Source organism: Cynocephalus volans, chromosome 14 (assembly GCF_027409185.1).
Source record: "Cynocephalus volans isolate mCynVol1 chromosome 14, mCynVol1.pri, whole genome shotgun sequence".
NCBI lineage: Eukaryota > Metazoa > Chordata > Mammalia > Dermoptera > Cynocephalidae > Cynocephalus > Cynocephalus volans.
In genome coordinates, this window is record NC_084473.1 from 58,269,700 (window position 1) to 58,290,240 (window position 20,541).

Genomic DNA, 20,541 nt, shown 5'->3' on the forward strand with positions numbered 1-20,541 from the left:
AGGCAGGTAACCCCAGGCGGGGGAGCTGCTGATGTCCTCCCTTCATGCCCAGGGGAACACACTGAGACTTGGAAGGGGCCTGTGCAAGTGAGGGGTTCCAAAGCTTCCACCTCACTTGTTTCAAGGTAAATCTGCTTCTGTCTGAAAGCCTTCTATCATATTTTTTTCCCAATTTTTTGAAATTACTATTTATTGAGTACTTGCTTTGTGCTAGCCACATATGAGGGGTCTTCACAAAAAGCTCACAGAAAGATTTGTATTATCTTTAAATTCTACTTTTCCACGAACTTTTTCAAGTATCCTCATATATGCTCGTCAGTTTTTCTCAACTTTATTAACACATTAGAATTACCTGGGAAACTTTTACAATATACCAACCTGGGTCCAGTTGAAACCAAATCTCTAGCAGTAGGACTTGAGTATCTATAGTTTTTAAGAGCCCCTAGATGATTCTAATGATCAGCCAGAGTTGAAACTCACCACACTATGCTACTTTACATAATCCTTACACAAACCTGAGAAGTAGGTCTCATTATCCATATATATGAATAAACCAAGGTTCAGAGAGGTTAAATATTCCACTCAAGGTTAAATAACAAAGTCATAACTTAAACCCAGATTGGTCTGATTACACAGGCTGCTTTGCTATACCAGTTCCAATATTTATATACCTTTATGAGAAAGAACAACCTTTTAATTCAAATTTTTGCAACTGGCAAAATGCAGTGATGAGCAAAATATCATGTAATTATTTTCATAGTAAACGTGACCTCCTTAATTCTAACCTTATAAGAAAAAATAGATAAAGCCATATTCCAGAGTTTAGTTTTGAGTTGGAAGAGTTCTTTGTATCCAACAAAATTTCTAATTATCTTTATTGAAGAGAAGCTTATTGGTGATGAAAACCCGAAGTACCATTTAGGATTGGAGTGGGTCCTGTTTGATGTGGTCTTGGAGTTCCTGGATACCAGGTAATTAGAAGTAACCCAGAATACAGTACCTCAAGCCTACCAAGTTTACCCCTCACATTAGTTCCTAAATCCCATATCTTCCTTTTTCTTGGATTCATTGTTCACATTGCTAAAGTACATCTCCAAATTATTATATCAATAAAGATCTGTGGGTGGTAAAATTTCTGAATCTTTAGATATGCAAAAATGACTATATTTTGCACTTGCACTTGAAAGCTAGTTTTTCTCGGTGTCATTTTCCTCAGATCATTGTCTTCCAGCAGTGTTGCCAGTGAGAAATCTGATGCCACACTGATTCTCATTCCTTTGAGCTTAACCTGTTTATCTCTTTGGAAGCTTTTAGGATTTTATCTTTATCCCTGGTGTTCTAAAATTTCACCATGACATGTCTAGTTGTTGGTTCTGTTTCATTCATCTTGGTTAACATTTTCCACTTGAAGACTTGTGTCTTTCTTTTTTTTTTCTTTCTTTTTTTTTTTTTTTGGTCTTTTTCGTGACGGCACTCAGTCAGTGAGTGCACTGGCCATTCCTGTATAGGATCCGAACCCGCGGCGGGAGCGTCGCAGTGCTCCCAGTGCCGCACTCTCCCGAGTGCGCCACGGGCTCGGCCCCTTGTGTCTTTCTTAATCTTGGAGAAATTTACTTTTATCATTGATTTTTTTCTCCTTTCTCTGTTTCTAGTGCCTCTACGACATGGTTATTGAAACTTCTGGATCATCTTCCATTTTTCTTAAATTTTTTCTTTTAAAGTGCATTAAGGGAGGATTACTCAGCCTCTACCTTCCACTCACTGATTTATTCTTCAGCTACCCCTCTTCTACTAATATACCACCTGTTGATTTTTAATTTCAAAAATCAAAATTTTAATTTCTGCCTTTTGGTTCTCTGAACAGCACTATGGCAGTTGGCAAGAATAAGTGCCTTACAAAAGGCAGTAAAAAGAGAGCCAAGAAGAAAGTGGTTGACCCATTTTCTAAGAAAGATTGGTATGATGTGAAAATACCTGCTATGTTCAGTATAAGACATATTGGAAAAACACTAGTCATCAGGATTCAAGGAACCAAAATTGCATCTGATGGCCTCAAGGGTCATATGTTTGAAGTGAGCCTTGCTGATCTGGAGAATGATGAAATTGCATTTAGAAAACTCAAGCTAATTACTGAGGATGTTCAGGGCAAAAAACTGCTTGACTAACTTCCATGGCATGGATCCTACTCATGACAAAATGTGTGCCGTGGTCAAAAAATGGCAGACCATGATTGAAGCTCATGCTGATGTCAAGACCACTGATGACCTTCATCTGTTCTGTGTTGGTTTTACTAAAAAGCATAACAATCGGATATGGAAGACCTCTTATGCTCAGCACCAATAGGTCTGCCAAATCCAGAAGACGATGATTGAAATCATGACCTGAGAGGTGCAGACAAATGACTTGAAAGAAGTGACCAATAAATTGATTCCAGACAGCATTGGAAAAGATATAAAAAAGGATCGCAAATCTTTTTATCCTCTCCATGATGTCTTTGTTAGAAAAGTAAAAATGCTGAAGAAGCCCAAGTCTGGATTGGGAAAATTCATGGAGCTTCAAGGTGAAGGTTGTAGTTCTGGAAAAGCTACTGGGGATGTGACAGGTGCTAAAGATGAATGAGCTGATGAATATAAACCACCAGTCCAAGAATCTGTTTCAAATTCAGACTTTTAATAGTGACAAATAAAAGTCCTGTTGGTGAATTTTTTTTTTTTTTAATTCTGAGATCTCAAGTTGGCTCTTTAAAGTGGTTGTGGTATCCTTTTACATTACACTGAAAATATCACTTTTGCTTATTCCAAAGTGTCCTTTAATTTGCTATATTAACTCTCTTTCTTTGAGTATTTAGTTATTCTGTTTGTTAAGTTCAGTGCTTTTCTTACATGGGTTGGTTTTCACAAAATTTTGATGATTCTTTGTATGTGTTTGTTAGTTGCCTGCTCAATAAGTTTGGTATATGTTACTATAGCTTGCTTTTTGTTACTACAGGGAACAATATATTAATGACTTATTTTCTGAGATGAGGTTTACCATCCCTCCTACTGGTCAGTAGCTAGTTGGGCCAGCAAGGCCCCCTCTCTCTCTCTGGCTTCAGGGTCCACATTTCCTTTCTTGAGCCCATGAACAAGAACTGCTGCTGCTTGCCATTTAGTGAAGGAATGGGAGGTAGGTCAGTGGTCAAGAGTTGTGGTAGCCCCGAAATAACTCACCATGATAAATGTCCAAAGCTCATCCCTCTTACTGGTTTTACTCATTGATTCTGAAGTTGGGATGGCACTGAGCTTTTACCTTGATTGCCCTCTTATGCAAGTGTTGTGGACTGTGTTTTATTTCATTTCTGTTTCTATATACCCATATATCTGATCCTGTGAGATATCTATGCTGTTATAAACTGATGTCTGTGTGTGTGTGTGTGTGTGTGTAGCATGTAGAAATGTGAGACAGTCCCAGGGACATAGTAAGCATTCAATAAATACTGTATATTTTGAATTCATAAAGAATAAATGTGTGTATGTTTTGTGTGTGGTTGTCCTATTGTTTTTGTCTGTACCTCATCCCTATCTCCTTTGAAGAATGTATCCTCCTTTCCTCCAACATGTGCTTCTGGTGGGGTTTTCAAATAATCCCAGACCCCAAGACCACATATGTGGAAACATGACCTAAGCCCAACCAAACAAGAGTATCTTATTTCTTTTTACCATATTGATTGATCCAGAACAGGTAACGCAACATGGTCCCATAAGTATCTTTTCCTGAGGTCAACATACAGAGATAAGCAGAGCGAAGAGTTGTAGAGGGTGAGGGATGCAGACAGACAAAGAGAAATGTGGAGGATAAATTTCATTTGAGCCACTAGATCTGGGAAGCCAAGTCCACCTCTTAACTTTCCAGGGACATGGTCAACTAATTCCCTTTTGTGCTTAAGCTTATTTGAGTTGGGACTCTCATCACTTACAACCAGAAGAGTCCTGAAAGAAAGAGTATTTCAGCCTTGAGAAAGATTGGTCAGCATGTAAGCTTAGAAAAGAGAATCTGGGGCTGGCCCCGTGGCTCACTCGGTAGAGTGCAGCGCTGGGAGCGCAGTGGCGCTCCCGCCGTGGTTCGGATCCTATATAGGGATGGCTGGTGCACTCACTGGCTGAGCGCGGTGCGGGCGACACCACACCAAGGGTTGCGATCCCCTTACCGGTCACAAAAAAGGACAAAAAAAAAAAAAGAAAAGAGAATCTGAAAAGCAGTGTGCCTTCAGTATTGTCCAGGGAAATGGTTGCCACAGACATAAACCTATAGTGGAAATGGAATCACTAAAGCTTTAAGACCAGCCAGCTAATTTCCCTTGATCTAATTCCCAGTACACTAAGAGGCCTCTGATTATAAATTGCCTTCATAGGTAGATTGCCTAGAAAAAGAGTAATCAATGAACAAGAATATCTAGTCTACTTGATAGTTGTGTTGTTCATTGTTAAGCAATAAGTGAGCACACAATAGGTCAATGCCATAGAATGAGATCACTTTGGTGGATGCTAACATTGAATTTTCTGAGCCTAGACAAGCTTAGAGGCAATATAACCTAGTGGTTGAAATGTAGACCCAGAGCTAGACTACTTGGATTTGAATCCCAGCTCCGCTACTCACTAGCTGTGTGAGTTTGGGCAAGTTATTTAACTTATATGTATGCTTCTCATCTGTAAATGGAGATATAATAGTAACTATCTTGTAGGATCGTTAAAAGAGAATTGTATGAGTTAACACATATAAAGAAACTAAAACATAGTACTATATAAGGACTTGAAAAAACAAAGTATAATACTAAACTGAGGAAAAGACCTGAAATGTGGTGTCTACCCCTAGCAGCAGCTACTCCGGGGGACTAACTGACTAGCTCTCTAGTACACAGAGAAGTTTAGAACTTATTTTAATTATCTGCTTACATTTGTAACTGACTGGCTGAATTCTAAGCTTGTAGAGGGCAGGCACTATTCTATACTCATCTTTATGATGCCCGGGAATTGGTAGGCCCAAAGAGACAGAAAGAATCCTGTTCATGGAATCCAAAGACTTGGGTTTGAATCTTCATTCCACTACCTACTATTTGTTCTAGAGCCACTTAACTTTCTGGACCCTCATTTCCTGCAGCAGGAAAATAAGAGTAATAATAATACCTCTCTTAATTATTATGAAGATTAAGAAGATAATAATTTAGGGAAGTGTCTAGAATGAAGTAGATGTTCAATCAACATGGGTTTCCTTCCAATGCTAAAGTTTATAGTTATATAAATATGTTTCAATATTATTTAAATAAAGAATACATTAATCAAAGTATTCTATAACAATGTAGTTTGCACCACTTATGAGATTAGTTTTAGGATATGTGATAGAAGTTCCTTAAGAAAATACTTTAAGAAGTTCTTTAAAAAAATTAATTTATGGGTTTATTAAAGGAAATTATTTCACTTGATGGATCCTTGGCCAGGACTTTCAACTTTAAGTGACACATAGAATCAGGTGAGATTCTGGTTGATATATGAGTCATTATAAACCTCCCATATGAGATATATGGGAATAAATCCAAATTTATTCATTAATTTACTCAAAAACTATTTTGATGGACATCTATTATGAGCTCAGCACTTTGCTAGAAATTAACTACTCATTTTCTATGCTGCAGATGATAAAATTTCTGCAGGTGCTGATCATTCATTCGTTCATTCATTCATTCATTCATTCATTCATTCATTCAATATATATTGAGATCTACTGTATCCCAGGCACTGTGCTAGATCTTGGGGACACAATAGCAAACAGATAGACAAGGCCCTAGCCATCATGGAGCTCATATTTTCATTGGGAGAGGGGCAGACAAACAAGTAAAATAATTACAAACCACGATGAGTGCTAAGAAGGGACACAAACAAGGAGGGAAGGTGGTCAATAACAGGGGAGGGGGCAAGGAAGCTCCTCATTAGGGTAATTAGGGAAGGTTTTTGAGGGCAGGGATCTTGGTTCTGAGCATTTAGAACATGTCCGGAACATACTGGTCACTCAATAAGCAAATAAGGAGATAATCCTAAGCTGAAACCCAAAGGTGCTAACTATTCAAAGAGAAGGGCATTCCAGGCAGAGGAAACAGCATGTACAAAGGCTCTGAAGTGGGAGAGAACATGGAGTGTCTGAGGACCTGAAAGAGACTGATGTGGCTTCAGCAGAAAGCAAGGAGGGGAGAAGAGCAGGATAAGATGACGTTGGAAAAATTGGCAGGGACCAGCCAGATCATGCTGGCCTCAGAAGCAGTGGTAAGGAGTCTGTAGTTTGTATAAATTTAAAAATGAAACAGAATAACTGTAGAAATTATGGGTGTAAATAAGGGAAATATGTCCACCGAGCAGGACACTATGTGTCTATGACTTTGACGACTGAAGCTGACAAGATGAAGACGTCCTTGATGGTACTCCAGGCACTCTGGAATAGTTCTTAGTAGTCTTCAAATGGAAATAAGACCCACGGCTTTATTCTGGGAAATTCGTGAAGCCTCTTTTTAAATTGGCACCAGCACTAGACAGGTGAACAATGTTCTGCATAGATTTAAACAACTTTCTGTCACAAATGCAAAAGGAAGTAAGATAAGGTTCTTAGTGTTTGGACTGTGGGAATAAAGTAATTAATACTCTCTGTTTAATTGTCTTTAGGGGCTCTTTGTAGAGCCATCCACTTAAATAACCTGCTGTGATTATCCTAAAATTGCATTCCCTACCTCAGTTTACGGACACGTAATCAGTCACTGAAGTAGGAAGAACAACTAACTGGGGTGGGTTGAGTATACATTTTTTTCTTCACCTTTATTGACCCTGTGTTTCTTCCACTATCAAAGGCAACAAAGAAAGGGAACAAATAAAACCCTACAGGACAGGTACAACTATTATCCCAGAATAATTTGGGGTCATCAAAGTGGGATAAAAACAGGTTGAATTAGTCTAAGATCTGTAGGGTGACAACCGACCTCATCCAACCCTTCATCTTTTTCCATCCTCCAAACCACAACCTAGAATCTTAACTACAATAAAACAGGAACACAATTTGAAATTACCACGACAATTGTTACAGGGATGAACATTTTTATTGAAAATTGCCTATGTGTAAAAATAGTTTAACAGGAGATAAGAGGAAATGTTAGATGTGAACTAGTTATTTCAAAAGGAATAAAGAGTTTTTACTTTTAAAAAATTCATATCAGACATACCTTTTGTTATCACTGTAATAAACACTTAATATACATTATTTCATTTTGTCCTCACAGTAACCCTTGAGGTCAATTTTAATAATTGCATTTTATAGAGAAGGCTTAGAGAGGTTAGTTCCCCAAAGCCATACAGATGACATCACTATGACAATAGTGGCAAAGTCAGATTCAAACCTGTTGGACAATTTTTCATCACTTTGTATAGATATAACATCCTCAATAATTATTTTACATCAGCATCGTCTTAAATTAGACAGCTCAGCAAGGACTCTAAATAGGATACTTAACAGCAACCATCTTGTTGTGAAAACAACCCGTTTGTATAAAATTTTTACAAAATGTTTTCATTGGAACTTTACCACATCCTCTGAGGTAGGCAGGCAGATATTACAGAAAAGGAAGGTGATGCACCAATATAAGACTGCCCCAGTATAAGACTGAGTTGTGTTCCTACAGCATGTCATCTCTAGGTTGAGCGGTCTCTGTTGTGTTGTGAGTTGTTTGAGTTGTGTTGAGTTGTGACTTGCTTCCATATCTGTGCCCCACACTGGGCTAGAAGCTCTTTGAGGATTGGGGTCCTGCCTGTGTCCTGTTTGTGACCTGGAAGGCTAGCTCAGTGCTGGCAACCCTGTGGTCACTCCATAAACATTTTAAACAGTATTATCAAGGTAAAAATGACAGCAAAATAATAACAAATATGTATATTGGTCTATGCTCCTAATTCTTGACACAGAGCTCATAAGAACTTTGTAATTTCCTGATAGGAGCATTTGACACAGAGCTCCTAAATCCCTTGGAATTTCTTGGGTAATAGGAACATCTTTTATTCAAATGTGTGGCTCTTGGTAGGCTCCTGGATAGCCTCAGGCTGGGGGCTGATTCCCAGAAGAACCAATCATGTAATTAGGGGGTTGGAACTTTCGCTCCCATCCCCTGATCTCCAGGGAAGGGAGAAGGGCTGAAGGTTGAGTTGATCATCAATGGCCAGTGATGTAATCAGTCATGCTTATGAATGAAGTCTCCATAAACCCCCAAAAGGACAGGGGTCGGGAGAGCTTCCAGATTGCTGAACATGTAGAGGTACTTGGAGAGCAGTGCACGGGAGAGGACATGGAAGCTCATGCCCCTTCCCCCATAATTTGCCTTATGTACCTCTTCATCTCGCTGTTCATGTGTATCCTTCGCTATATTCTTTATTAATATAATAAACTGATAAACATAAGTAAGTTTTCCCCTGAGTTCTGTGACCTGTCCTAGCAAATGAATCAAACCCAAGGAGGGGGTTGTGGAAACTCCAATAATGGGTCAGAAGTATAGGTGATAATCTGCTGCTTGTGATTGGCATCTGAAGTGGGAGGCAGTCTCGTGGGACTGAGTTCTTAACATTTGGGGTCTGACTCTAGGTAAGTCGTGTCAGAATGGAATTGAATTATAGGACATGCAGTTGGTGTCCACTGGAAAATTGCTTGGCATGTGGGGGACCCCCCCACACACACACGGGGGTTAGTGAAGTATTGTGTTGAGTGTGTGAGGATAGAAAAAACAATTTCATTTTCTTCTGTCTTTCACAATGACATAGAGTAAACTGCACATATTTAATGTGTACAATTTAACTTTGACATACATATACTTCCATGAAACTAACACCACAATCAAGATATTAAACATATCAAACATACCTGTCACTCCCAAAAGTTTCCATAAACATTTATGAATAAACAAAAACAAAATCTTCAATTCCCAGGCTGATGCTGTTTCTTGTACTTGAAGCCTATGTTTTGTTCATGGTTTGTACCCGTTGTATGCTGTTCTACATTAATGGAAAAAAAAAAAAAAAACATAATTGAAGATAAAACATTCTATCTGTAGAAGCCCCAAACATGTACTGTGTGAACCATTTATGGAGTCTCCCTTTGGGGTACAAGAACATCTTGCCTGCCCCCTGATGGCATATCAATTCCCAGTCCTTCCAGAGACTTTGCTCTGGTCCTGTTCTTGGGCTCTGAGACACACACAGGTTTGTTGTGTCTTTATAGTATCTTCCCTTTCTGCTTTCTGCTAAAGCAACTATAAGAAGTATTATTGCCATTTTTTGTCATAGTTTCTTTGTTTATCTTTTAGGGTGGTGGTGAAGCTCCTGGGCTCCTAAACTAGATTGCATGGGTTCAAATCCCAACTCTACCACTTATAAACTGTAGGGATTTGGGCAGTTTACCCCCCTTTGCACCGAGCCTGTTAGTTTGAGAGTAAACTTTTGATAAATTTTACATATTACTATTGTCTTAATTCATTCAGCTGCTATAACAAAATAACTTATACTGAGTAATTTATAGACAATGAAAATTGATTGCTCACAGTCCAAAATCACGAGCCAGCAGATTTAGTGTCTGGTGAGGGCTTGCTTGCTTCAAAGATGGCACCTTCTTGCTGCATCCTCAAATGGCAGAAGGGACAAGGCAGCTCCCTTCAACCTCTTTTATAAGGGCACTTTATTAGTCCATCTTGTGTTGCTATAACAGAATACCTGAAACTGGGTAATTTATAAAGAAAGAGGTTTTTTTCACTCATGATTCTGGGATAGCTGCATCTGGTGCAGACTTCAGGCTGCTTCTACTCATGGCGTAAAATGACAGGCAGCCGGTGGGTACAAGCAGATCACATGGCAAGAGGAAGCAAGAGAGAGAGGGGGGAGGTGCCAGGATCTTTTAAACAACCAGCTCTCATGGGAACTAACAGAGCAAAAACTCACTCACTATCCCTACACCCCCAGGGAGAGCATTAATCCATTCATGAGGGATCCACCCCCATGACTCAAACAGCTCCTAACACTGCCATACTGGAGACCAGATTTCCACATGAGTTTTGGGGGAACAATACATCCAAACTCTATCAGGCACAAATCACATTAATGAGGGTGGACCCCCCATGACCTAATCACTTCATAAAAGGTCTCACCTCTTAATACTACCACATTGGGTATTAGGTTGTAATATATGAATTGTGGAGGGCCACCAACATTTAGATCATAGCAACTATTTTCTCTGCAAACTAGCTCTTTCCAACATTAAGCTCACATGGTCAAAACTCAGGTCTCATAGGATCTCCCTTTCCCTCATCTCTAGTTTTTATATCTGTAACTTTTAAGAGACTAGCCCATTACAAGTAGAATCTAATATGGAAGAGAATTACTAAAACTGTTTACTTCTGTATTTCTTTCTGTAACCAAGGAGTATTTTAATGTTAATCTACATGAAAGTTGCTTTTTGTGGTTTTTTGGGGGGCAAACACACACACACACACACACACACACACACACAAACACACACAGAGTTATAGAACAAATCTCTTAATACTTAAAGAAGACAATCAAAACCTGATAAGCAATATTCTTTAAATAGTGAGTTATCCACTTGCAATGACATTGTTTCATAGCACATAAAATTAAGGTATTATTTAGTATAGTCACTCTGGCATATAATAGCTGATAAAAACACATTAACAAAACAGTTATATCAAGTATTTTAAACTGTCCTAGAAAGAGTATACACCAAGAGTTCTTCATTGAATCCCCACTGCTCTTAGGATAAAGCTACTGCCTCTTCTCTTTGAACTTCCCCTCCCCTGATTACAATTCTCCCCAAAAATTGCCTATACTTAATTTCCATTGTCTCTCTTCTCTCTCTTGAATCCTCTTCAATTAGGTCTTCCTCTCACTGTTTCACTGAAGCTATATTTGTCAAAATCACCAATGACCTCATACAGTCAAATCTAAAGGACAAATCTCAGTTCTTATCTTGTTCTGCCTATTAGTAGCATTTGACTTATTTGGTTGGTCTCCCTGAAACACTTTCTTCACTTAGGCTCCAAGACACCCCTCTCCTTGGTTCTCCTCTTCCCTCAATGGCCATTCTTTCTCTGCATTCTTTGTTGAGCTCTCCTTTATTATCCCAACCTTTGAAAATTGGAGTACCCAGGTCTCATTCCATAGACTGCTTCTCTATGTACATATACTCACTCCTTGGTGTTCTCAGCCAGATGACTTTAAATACCACCTATATGCTATTGCCTCCTAAATTTGTATGTCTAGCTGTCTTCATCCATTTCTACTGCTATAACAGAATACCACAGACTGGGTAATTTATAAATATTGGAAATAGATTTCTTACATTTCTGGAGGCTGGGAAGTCCAAGATCAAGGCATTGGCAGATTCAGTGTTTGGTAAAGTCTCTATCTCTGCTTCCTAAACGGCACCTTTTTGCTGTCTCTTCTGGAGGGGATGAACGCCATGTCCTCACACGACAGAAGGGACAGAAAGGGATAGGCAGCTTTCTGAAGCCTCTTTTACAGGGGAATTAATCCTGTTCAGGAGGGCAGAGCCCTCATGGCCTAATTATCTCCCAAAGACCCCCACCTCTTAACACCACCCCTTTGGGGTATAAGTTCTAACATACGAATTTTGAAGGGACACTTACATGGAGACCATAGCACTAGCCCAACTCTTAACCAAACTCTAGACATGTACATACATATTCAACAAGCTATTTGAAATTTCCATTTGGATGTCTACAGGCAACCTAAACAAGCCAAAAACTAAACTCCAGATCTTCTGCCCCATATTGCTCTTCTTTCATCTCTCCATTTCATAAGAGTGGTAACTCCATTCTTCCACCTGCTCAGGCCCAAACCTTGGAATCATCAACTCTTACTCCTTCTCTCACATCCCACATGCAATTCGTTAGAGCAGCCAGTTAGCCATACCTACAAAATATATTCATAATCAGACTACTTCTCATTACCTCCTCCTCTGCCACCTTAGTCCAAACCACCATCATTGCTTGCCTGAATTATTGTTATAGTCTCATAGTTGGTTACTCCACTTCTATCCATGTCCCCATCACTCAATATTTTACCCAGTGAAGTGATACTTTTAAAATTTAAGTTAGATCATGTTAGTTTTCTGCTTAAATCTCCCCTATGGTTTCCCATTTTACTCAGAATGGAAAAAAGTGCTTAATTGTGACCTCTAAGTCCTAATATGATCTGTCTCTACCACCACCATGTCCACCAACTTTGATCTCATTTCTTATTGCTCTCCCCCTTGCTCACCCTACTCCATCAACAATGGTGTCTTTGATATTCCTCAAATACACAAAGTACATCCCATCTCAGGGTCTTTGTACTTCTAATGTTTTCCAGATATTCATAGGTAATGTCCTAACGTTCTATATAGCTAGGCCTTTCCTAACTACCCCATATAAAACAAATCCCCTCATCGCTCTCTGTCCCCTTATCCCGAATTATTCTTCTTCATAACATTATTTTAAAAGTCTTTTATTTTGAAATAATTGTAAATTCACTTGTAGTTGTAAAAAATGAGAGAGATGCTTTGTACCCTTTTCCCAGTTTCTCCCAATGGTCAAATTTGAGAAAACTATGGTAAAATATCAGAAGTAGGATATTGACATGGATACAGTCAAGATACAAAACATTTCCACAGTTCCATCACCACGGGATCCTTCATGCTGTCCCTTACAGCCACACTTACTTCCCTCAAACCCACCCTCATGCTCCTTAATCCTTGGTAACCACTAATCTCACTAATCTGTTCTCCTTTTCTATAATTTCTTTTTTTGGTGGCTGGCCAGTATGGGGATCTGAACCCTTGATCTTCATGTTAGAAGGCAGCACACTAACCAGCTGAGCCAACTGGCCCGCTGAATCTGCTTTTCTGACTAGTTCCTTGGTGATGTTGTTGCTACTGGTCCATGGACCACACTTTGAAAATCACTGCTTATAACATTTTTTATTTCCCTCTCCTCTTCACCTGCCTGATTTCTTAACCTTCAGTCCTTCCCTGAACACAGTGTTCCATGGCACACTGTACTTACCATATCACATCACCTATCCCATGGTACTGTACTGTCCTATTTAGAATTGTTTCTTGCCCACCAGACTATATCCTCAGCACCTAGCACAGTATGACACAGAATAGGCACTCAACTTATACGATGACTGAATAAATTCCCTAATTTTGACACTTTAATAGACTCAACTGATCACTTGGTTAGAGTGCAGCGCTGATAACACCACCTCTAGGGATTGGATCCACTTGGCCAGCTGCTAATAAAAATAAAATAAAATAAAAATAATAGACTCAACTGAAACAACATCTGTACAGTCATTGGATATTTAAAAGGAAGTGCTTCTATGTGCTAGAAGTAAAAAATAAAAAATCCCCTTACTGGCTAGCTGCCAAAAAATAAAAAGAAAAAAGAAAAATCAAAGAAATGATCTCTTTATTGATAGATTTAAGGAAAGATACACAGCATAGTTTTTTATGTTAAGATTTGCTAGGATGTTTTAGCATTTATTGCAATTCTTTTCAACCATAACACCACACTGATATAATGACTGAGCATAAGGTTCAAGAATGCAAGTTGATAAGCAACTTTACCCATTACTGCTTCAATAATTACTTTAAATTGTGTATTTTGTTCTTCTAAAAGTGTACTCTGACTAAACACTCCAAATCACAAGACTATCTAACACACTCAAGACTTCACAAAACTCTTTAGTTGACCCCCCCCAGCTGGCCAGATGTTGAAATCTGAACATATTTGCTTTTGTAGGTTTACAAACAATTATCTAAGATTCCAAAACACAAAAAACTCTAGAAACTTAAAGGTTTTTAGAAGTTTCTGACAAATTCACAAACTACTGCAAACTCTGACCTGAACAGATGTGGGATTATTTCTAACCTTTATTTATCCTAGTTAGGGTTAATATTAATCCATTTTTTGCATGAATATTAATGTGTGATTACAGGAGGCTGTTCCAGATCCTGCTGAGGTATTACAGATTATATGGTATATGCATTATATTCCTCTCCACAGTCCTGACTATTCCGAGTTCTGAAACACATCTTGCAAGAAAGAATCTGGATAAAGGATTATATGAGACATTCTTTTTAAATCAGATTATAGAAAATTCTATACTTCTTTGGGATCCTTGTGGCTCATTTCCATCAGATGAATCATCGTCATCCTCATATGAATTATTGCCAGAACAATTCAAAGTACAGAACTAAAAAACATATCTAGTGGGAAACTTATTTTGGAATGCATTTGAAAGACTGATGTCACAATTACAAGCCATTGACATTTGGCAATCTCAACCAATGAAAGTAGAATTTTTATAAATTAAGACGTGAAGGGAACAATGATAAACAGATACTATCACTGTAAAGAAGAAAAATAAAACCCCACCTAAAATATATTTAGGAATGAATTGAACAAGAAATACATAGGGTCTTATGTGAAGAAGATGCTACTGGAAAATTTGGGCAAATAGAGGACCACATGTTTTTATTTATTTTATTATTCTTTTTTGTGTGTGACTGGTAAGGGGATCGTAACCCTTGGCTTGGTGTTGCCCGCCACGCTCAGCCAGTGAGCACTCCGGCCATCCCTATATAGGATCCGAACCCGCAGTCTCTGCGCTACCAGCGCCGCTTGCTCTCGAGTGAGCCACCGGGCTGGCCCAGGACCATATGTTTTTAGATGGCATATGTGGTTTCAAAACAAAGAGAAGTCATTCAGGTGAGCTTAAGCTTAAAGAGGCCTTTATTTGAAGGAAGAGGGGTGCCTTGTGGAGATCCCCAAGAGCAGACAGGACAGTAGAGCCTTAGTAGGGGCAAGACAGGACCTGGAAAACCCCCAAACCCCAGGCAGCCACCCCACCTCTCCTGAGGCTACAGGGCTTCGTACCTCTGCTTCTCTCTGCATCTACTTCTCTATGCAGGCTTGCTTTCTCTGCACTACCTGCATGTAGATCAAGCAACTCTCCCTGCTTTGCCCTTGCCTCATCACTTTCTAGGTCAAGAGACCAGCTAAGACTACTGCAACTGCAAATTTCTGGAAGAGAGAATCTGATTGGACCAGCTCAAATCAGTTTTTTACCCACCCCAAATCCAATCAGCTCCTCATCTGTAAAATGAGGGTGATAATCGAGTCAATTGTGTGGATTAACGGAACATTATACACTTAGTAAAAACTACATATTTATTACCTTTAAAAGATGTCCACTTTCCCTAAATTAACCTATAAAATTAGTGCTATCCCGATCAAAATTACAACTCTTTTTTGACTTGACGAAGCTTACAGTTACTATGGAAGAAATAATATATCTCTGAGGAGGATGGCAGACGTATAATGCGAAGAGCACACAGACTGATGCTAGTAGTTATTGGTAATATTCTAGGTTTTAGGCTGGAGAATGGTTTCATATTATTATGCTTTTAGACTTAACATATATGACAAAATTTTCTTAAAGGCTACTAAGCAGGGATTTATCCCATCAGAATTTAAGAATAATTTAAAGGTATATTAAAACAGTATTACTGCCCAGTACCAAAGAAATCGATGGAACAGAAAAGAACATAAGAAAATTTAGTATTTATAAAGGTACAATTTCAAGTCAGTATAGAAGACCGAGTATTCAATAAATGGTATGGGGCAGTCAGGAAGTCATTTAGAAAAAAAAAAAATTAAGCTAGACTCTTCCCTTGCTTCTTATAAACTTCAGATGGAGTAAATACTGAAAAATTTTAAAAATAACTAAAAATACTAGGTGAAAATACACACAGATAAGTATTTCCATCAAAGCTGGAAACAGAGGAAAAGACTGACTAAATGTAACTACATAAAAATAAAAAACTTCCTTCAGTAAAGAAACACCATAGGCCATATTAAAAGGTGAATTTAAAAAACAGGAAAAATATTTGTAATTATTTCAGATAAAGGTTAATATTTCTAATACACGAAAAGCACTTGTAATTTTTAAAAATGTGAATATTTCAATTTAAAAATAGGCAGGAGTCATGGACTGGCAATTCACAAAAATAGAACCAATAAATACATGAAAAATGTTCAATCTTACACTTAGGTAATGAAATGCAAATTTTAAAAGGCTTTTTAAAAGAGATGATAGGGATCGCGAAGACTGACAATTCCCAAAATTAGCAAGGAGATGCAGCCACAGCATTCTCATACTCTGTTGGTGGAAAAGTAGTAAATAAATACCTATTTAGGGAAGTCTCGTAACATCACTCAGAATCTTACCAATGTGCACTCTCTTTGATCCAGTAATTATATTGCCAAGAATTTATTGTAAGGAAACAATCAGAAATGTACAGATTTATGTATACGAGTACTTATCTAGTATTGCATGTAGAAGTGAAAAACTGGAAATACTTCAAAAATCCAACAATTTAGGGACTGGTTGAACAAATTATGGTATCTATGCAGCCATTACAAATGATTATGTAATCTCTTTTAACTTGCCTGGAAAGATACCAGACATTATTGGGAGACCATAACATGCTCATATTTTTCTATTTAAAAAGCAAACCCTTACGTGTATATAAAAAACTTATATAGCAATATGTTAGTAGTAGTATTTACAGCTGGACAGCGAGACTGTGGGTGAGCTCATATACGTTTATGTACTACTGAACTATTGCGCCTAGCACAGGGAGCATTTTTAAAAAGCGGTATTCTTACAATCAGAAAACACAGGGAAACTATGAATTTGCCGAGGGAACACGGGCGCTGGCTGAGGACTCCATTGAGCGGAGGCGAGGTGACGAAGGGGCTCCCTGACGCTGGCGCCTCGCCCCGCGACCCCCGGGGGAAGCAGCGCGACCGGAAACACGCCACGCCGGACCTCAGGAATTCTGGGCAATGGAGGACACCTCATGACCTCACAAGGAGGAAAACTGTTACCTTTAAAAAAAAAAGGAATGCCTCTTTACCTTAACAGAACATCTCCCATTAACCTGTGCGCAGTTCAGGGACATTTCTATCCTGAGATGTTTGTGGGGGAAGCCAGGGGTGGGGATGAAACTCTTGAAACTGAAAAACAACCCTTTCCACTCCTCCCCGTTTCTCGCTCACACACGCTGGCTGAGAGACAGACCCCGGGAAGGCCGTTTCTGTTTTTCTCTTTTTCGTGACCGGCAAGGGGATCGCAACCCACACCGCACTCAGCCAGTGAGCGCACCGGCCATCCCTACATAGGATCCGAACCCGCGGCGGGAGTGCCGCTGCGCGCCCAGCGCCGCACTCTCCCAAGTGAGCCACCCGGTCGGGCCGGGAAGGCCGTTTCTAAAGGTGACACTTGCGGGAGTGCGGCCAAGGGAAGATCAACGAGGATGTTACTGTGTTCCGAAAGCCGCCCGGAAAGGAGGACGGAGGTGCGACGCACCGAGGGCATGGAGGCGAGGCATGTTCTGATTGGCCCACGGCTCCTCAGGGCGGGGCTAAACGCATGCGCAGAAGCGCCCCCGCGCGCCGAAGCGGCTCCCTTCCGCCCCTGCGGGTGCGCTTAAGAACTGGGCGGAGCGAGGGAAGTGACGTATTCGGCGTTAAGAAGGGCGCACGTTGGTCTTCCTCTCTCCGCTGAGGAAAAGGCCGTGGGAGTCTAGTGAGGCTTTTCCCCGAGGCCAGTCCTATGGCGGGCGTGGGACTGTGGAGGGAGAGGAGAGGCCCAGGAGAAAGTTTGGGTCAGCGGCCAGCCGCTCCCTGCTAGCGAAGGGCGGTGAGGGACCGACTGTCCGAAGCACTCCGGGGTAAAGACCTCCCTGGACAGCGCAGCCGCTGGGATACTCACTGGAGGTGGAGAGGCCTTGGAGATGAGCAGGCCCTCACTCTCCCTTGACTCGTGAGGGTCACGGTACCGTTTAATTGGGAACCTGGTAGACCCAAGCTGTGTTTCAAGTGGAGGTTGATAATCAGTTTTTCATGATTATCATTCAGAATGAATGGTCATTGACTTTGGGGTGTCAGTAGGATATTTGGGTAGAAAGGTTGATGTGAAGTCTTCTGAGGCAGTCTGTGAATTACCTGTAGAAAATGGATTCCTGATATTAAAAACAATCCGTAAACAATGTAAAATTTGTTCTCTTCCTTCTGGCTAATTATCTAACTTTATGGTGATTAATTAGTAGCCCCAAACCCATATCTAACCATAAGGAAAAGTCAGGCAAATCCCAACAGAGGAGAATTCTTGGGTATACCTCCTCAAAACCGTCAAGGTCATCAAAAATTAGGAAAGTCTGAGAAAATGGCACAGTAAAGAGAGGCCTAAGACAACGTGCCACTTAAATGTACCATGGTATCCTGGACGGGAACCTGGAACATAAAAAGGATATGGGTTAAAAATTAAGGAAATCTGAATGAACTGTAGACTTTAGAATATGTGTCAATAAAGGTTCATTAATTGTACTGAATATTCCATACTAATATAAGATGTTAATTGTAAGGGAAACTGTAGGGGGAAGGGAAGGATATGGGAACTATATTATCTGCTCAGTTTTTCTGTAATTCCAAAACTGCTCTAAATATAGAGTTCATTGATTTTAAATTATGCATATTCCTGTGCTCTACCCCTAAATTCAATAATTCTAAGCTGGTGACTGGAACTTTAAATTACTAATATAAATTATTCTGGGATAGATAGTCCACACAACAATACTTTGAGAAGTACTCTAGGTTTAGAATAACATAAGGTTCCCCAGAAATTGGAGGTCCTAATGAATGACAGTATGTATGTGTTAGCAACAGAGACTTATTCAGGCTCTCTGAAGTAATGGATATTTATTACAAGACTGCATGAGTCAATAAGAGATAAGAATCCCACAAAAATCCTAGAACAGGAATCAAAGCAAAACCAAGTCTCATAGAGACAGAAGTCACAGGATCCATCTCTAAAACCAGGTTATTTTGGTAATTCCTCAGTCACAGAGTATGAAGACTCTTTTAGGATGGTATTACACCTTTAACGTGATCCAGTTATTCACTTGATCTCTACTTCCCTTTGGGGCATTTTCCTCTTACTTCTCTTGCTGCCAACTAAATTTTTTTCACATTTCTCAGTTCTGATTGCCAAAATCAGAAAGAATCATATTGTCTTAGTCACCGTTTGTCACCTCCTGCTTGGGCAGCTTAGCTGCCCTTGGGCCAGTACAAAGTGAAAGAGGAAAGCAAGCGAGTGTGGAACAGGACATGGGTTCTCAAGGAATAGCCCAGCCACTTCCTTGGCTGGAAGTGTGGCTAGGGCAGTTTCTCACAGAGCTGTGGGTGTGGCAGGCATTCCAAAGTTTTCTAACTAGTACTTGAAAGAGGCAAATATAACATGAGACTAAATATCTCTGTGCCAGTTTTACTAGTGATTCAGTCATTTAACACAGTGTCCAGAATACATATTGAATATGTATTCAGAATATCTAGGGCAGGTATCCAGAAATCTCTACTTTAAATAAACTCATAAAGGGCTGGCCAATGGCTCACTTGGGAGAGTGTGGTGCTGATAACACCATGGCCATGGTTTCAGATCCCTATATAGAGATGGCTGGTTAGCTCACTTGGGAGAATGTGGTGCTGACAACACCAAGTCAAGGGTTAAGATCCCCTTACTGGTCATCTTTTTAAATAAATAAATAAAATACATAAACTCATAAAGTGATGGAATTATTTTCCTTTTGAGCTTGGAAGAGAGCTGAAGTTTTTTTGGTTGACAGTCTTCTTTCTTCAAGTGACCATAGTGTTAAACATTTTTAAAAGCCTTGATTTTAAACATCGTATTAGTATTATTGTTATAGAGAATGGAGTACAATTGTTGGAGTTATATAAATTTTTAAAGTTGTAAGTTTAAGTTCAGTGTTTACTATAAAGTCGGTAATTAGAACCCAGCTAAATGTAAGCATTTGTTTAAGGCTCAGCGTTCTAGTTTTCTGTCTAGGAGGTAGTATGACCAAGAATTTTTTAAGAAGGTATCTGGCCTTTGTAGGACAGCAGAAAAATCCTTCAAGCTTCCAGGCTAGTTAACTGTTTCTCTGTTCTTCGTTGACTCAGATTCTCAAGGGCAGGATTTTGGTGAAACAGAAAGGTATAAGAAGGGAGAAACTAAGCACTAAAAAAGAGAAGCAGGAGAAAGAGACTAGAAAGAAATATTTGGAAGAGGCAAAGCATATGCAGGAAATATCAGTCAAGATAGGCTAATTATTCCATAGTAAGAAATGCCCCCCTAAATCTCAGGGATTTAAAACAACATATTTATTTCTCACTCATGCTACATTGGAACAATTGATCATCATGGCAGAGAGAAAAGAGAACATAGGAAACCACTGGCTGTCAAAACTTCTGCCAAGAAGTTGACACATGTTCTATTCACTCACATTTCACAGGTCAAAAGCAAATCACATGAGTGTCTGATTTCGGCAGGATGGGGATACATAATCCTTATG

At 39.5% G+C, this 20,541-nt stretch overlaps 1 pseudogene; it reads left to right on the plus strand.

The window, feature by feature from the left end:
• Positions 1-1,868: 1,868 nt before the first annotated feature.
• LOC134362527 (small ribosomal subunit protein eS1-like) lies at positions 1,869-2,673 on the plus strand (annotated as a pseudogene).
• The last annotated feature ends 17,868 nt before the right edge of the window (positions 2,674-20,541 follow it).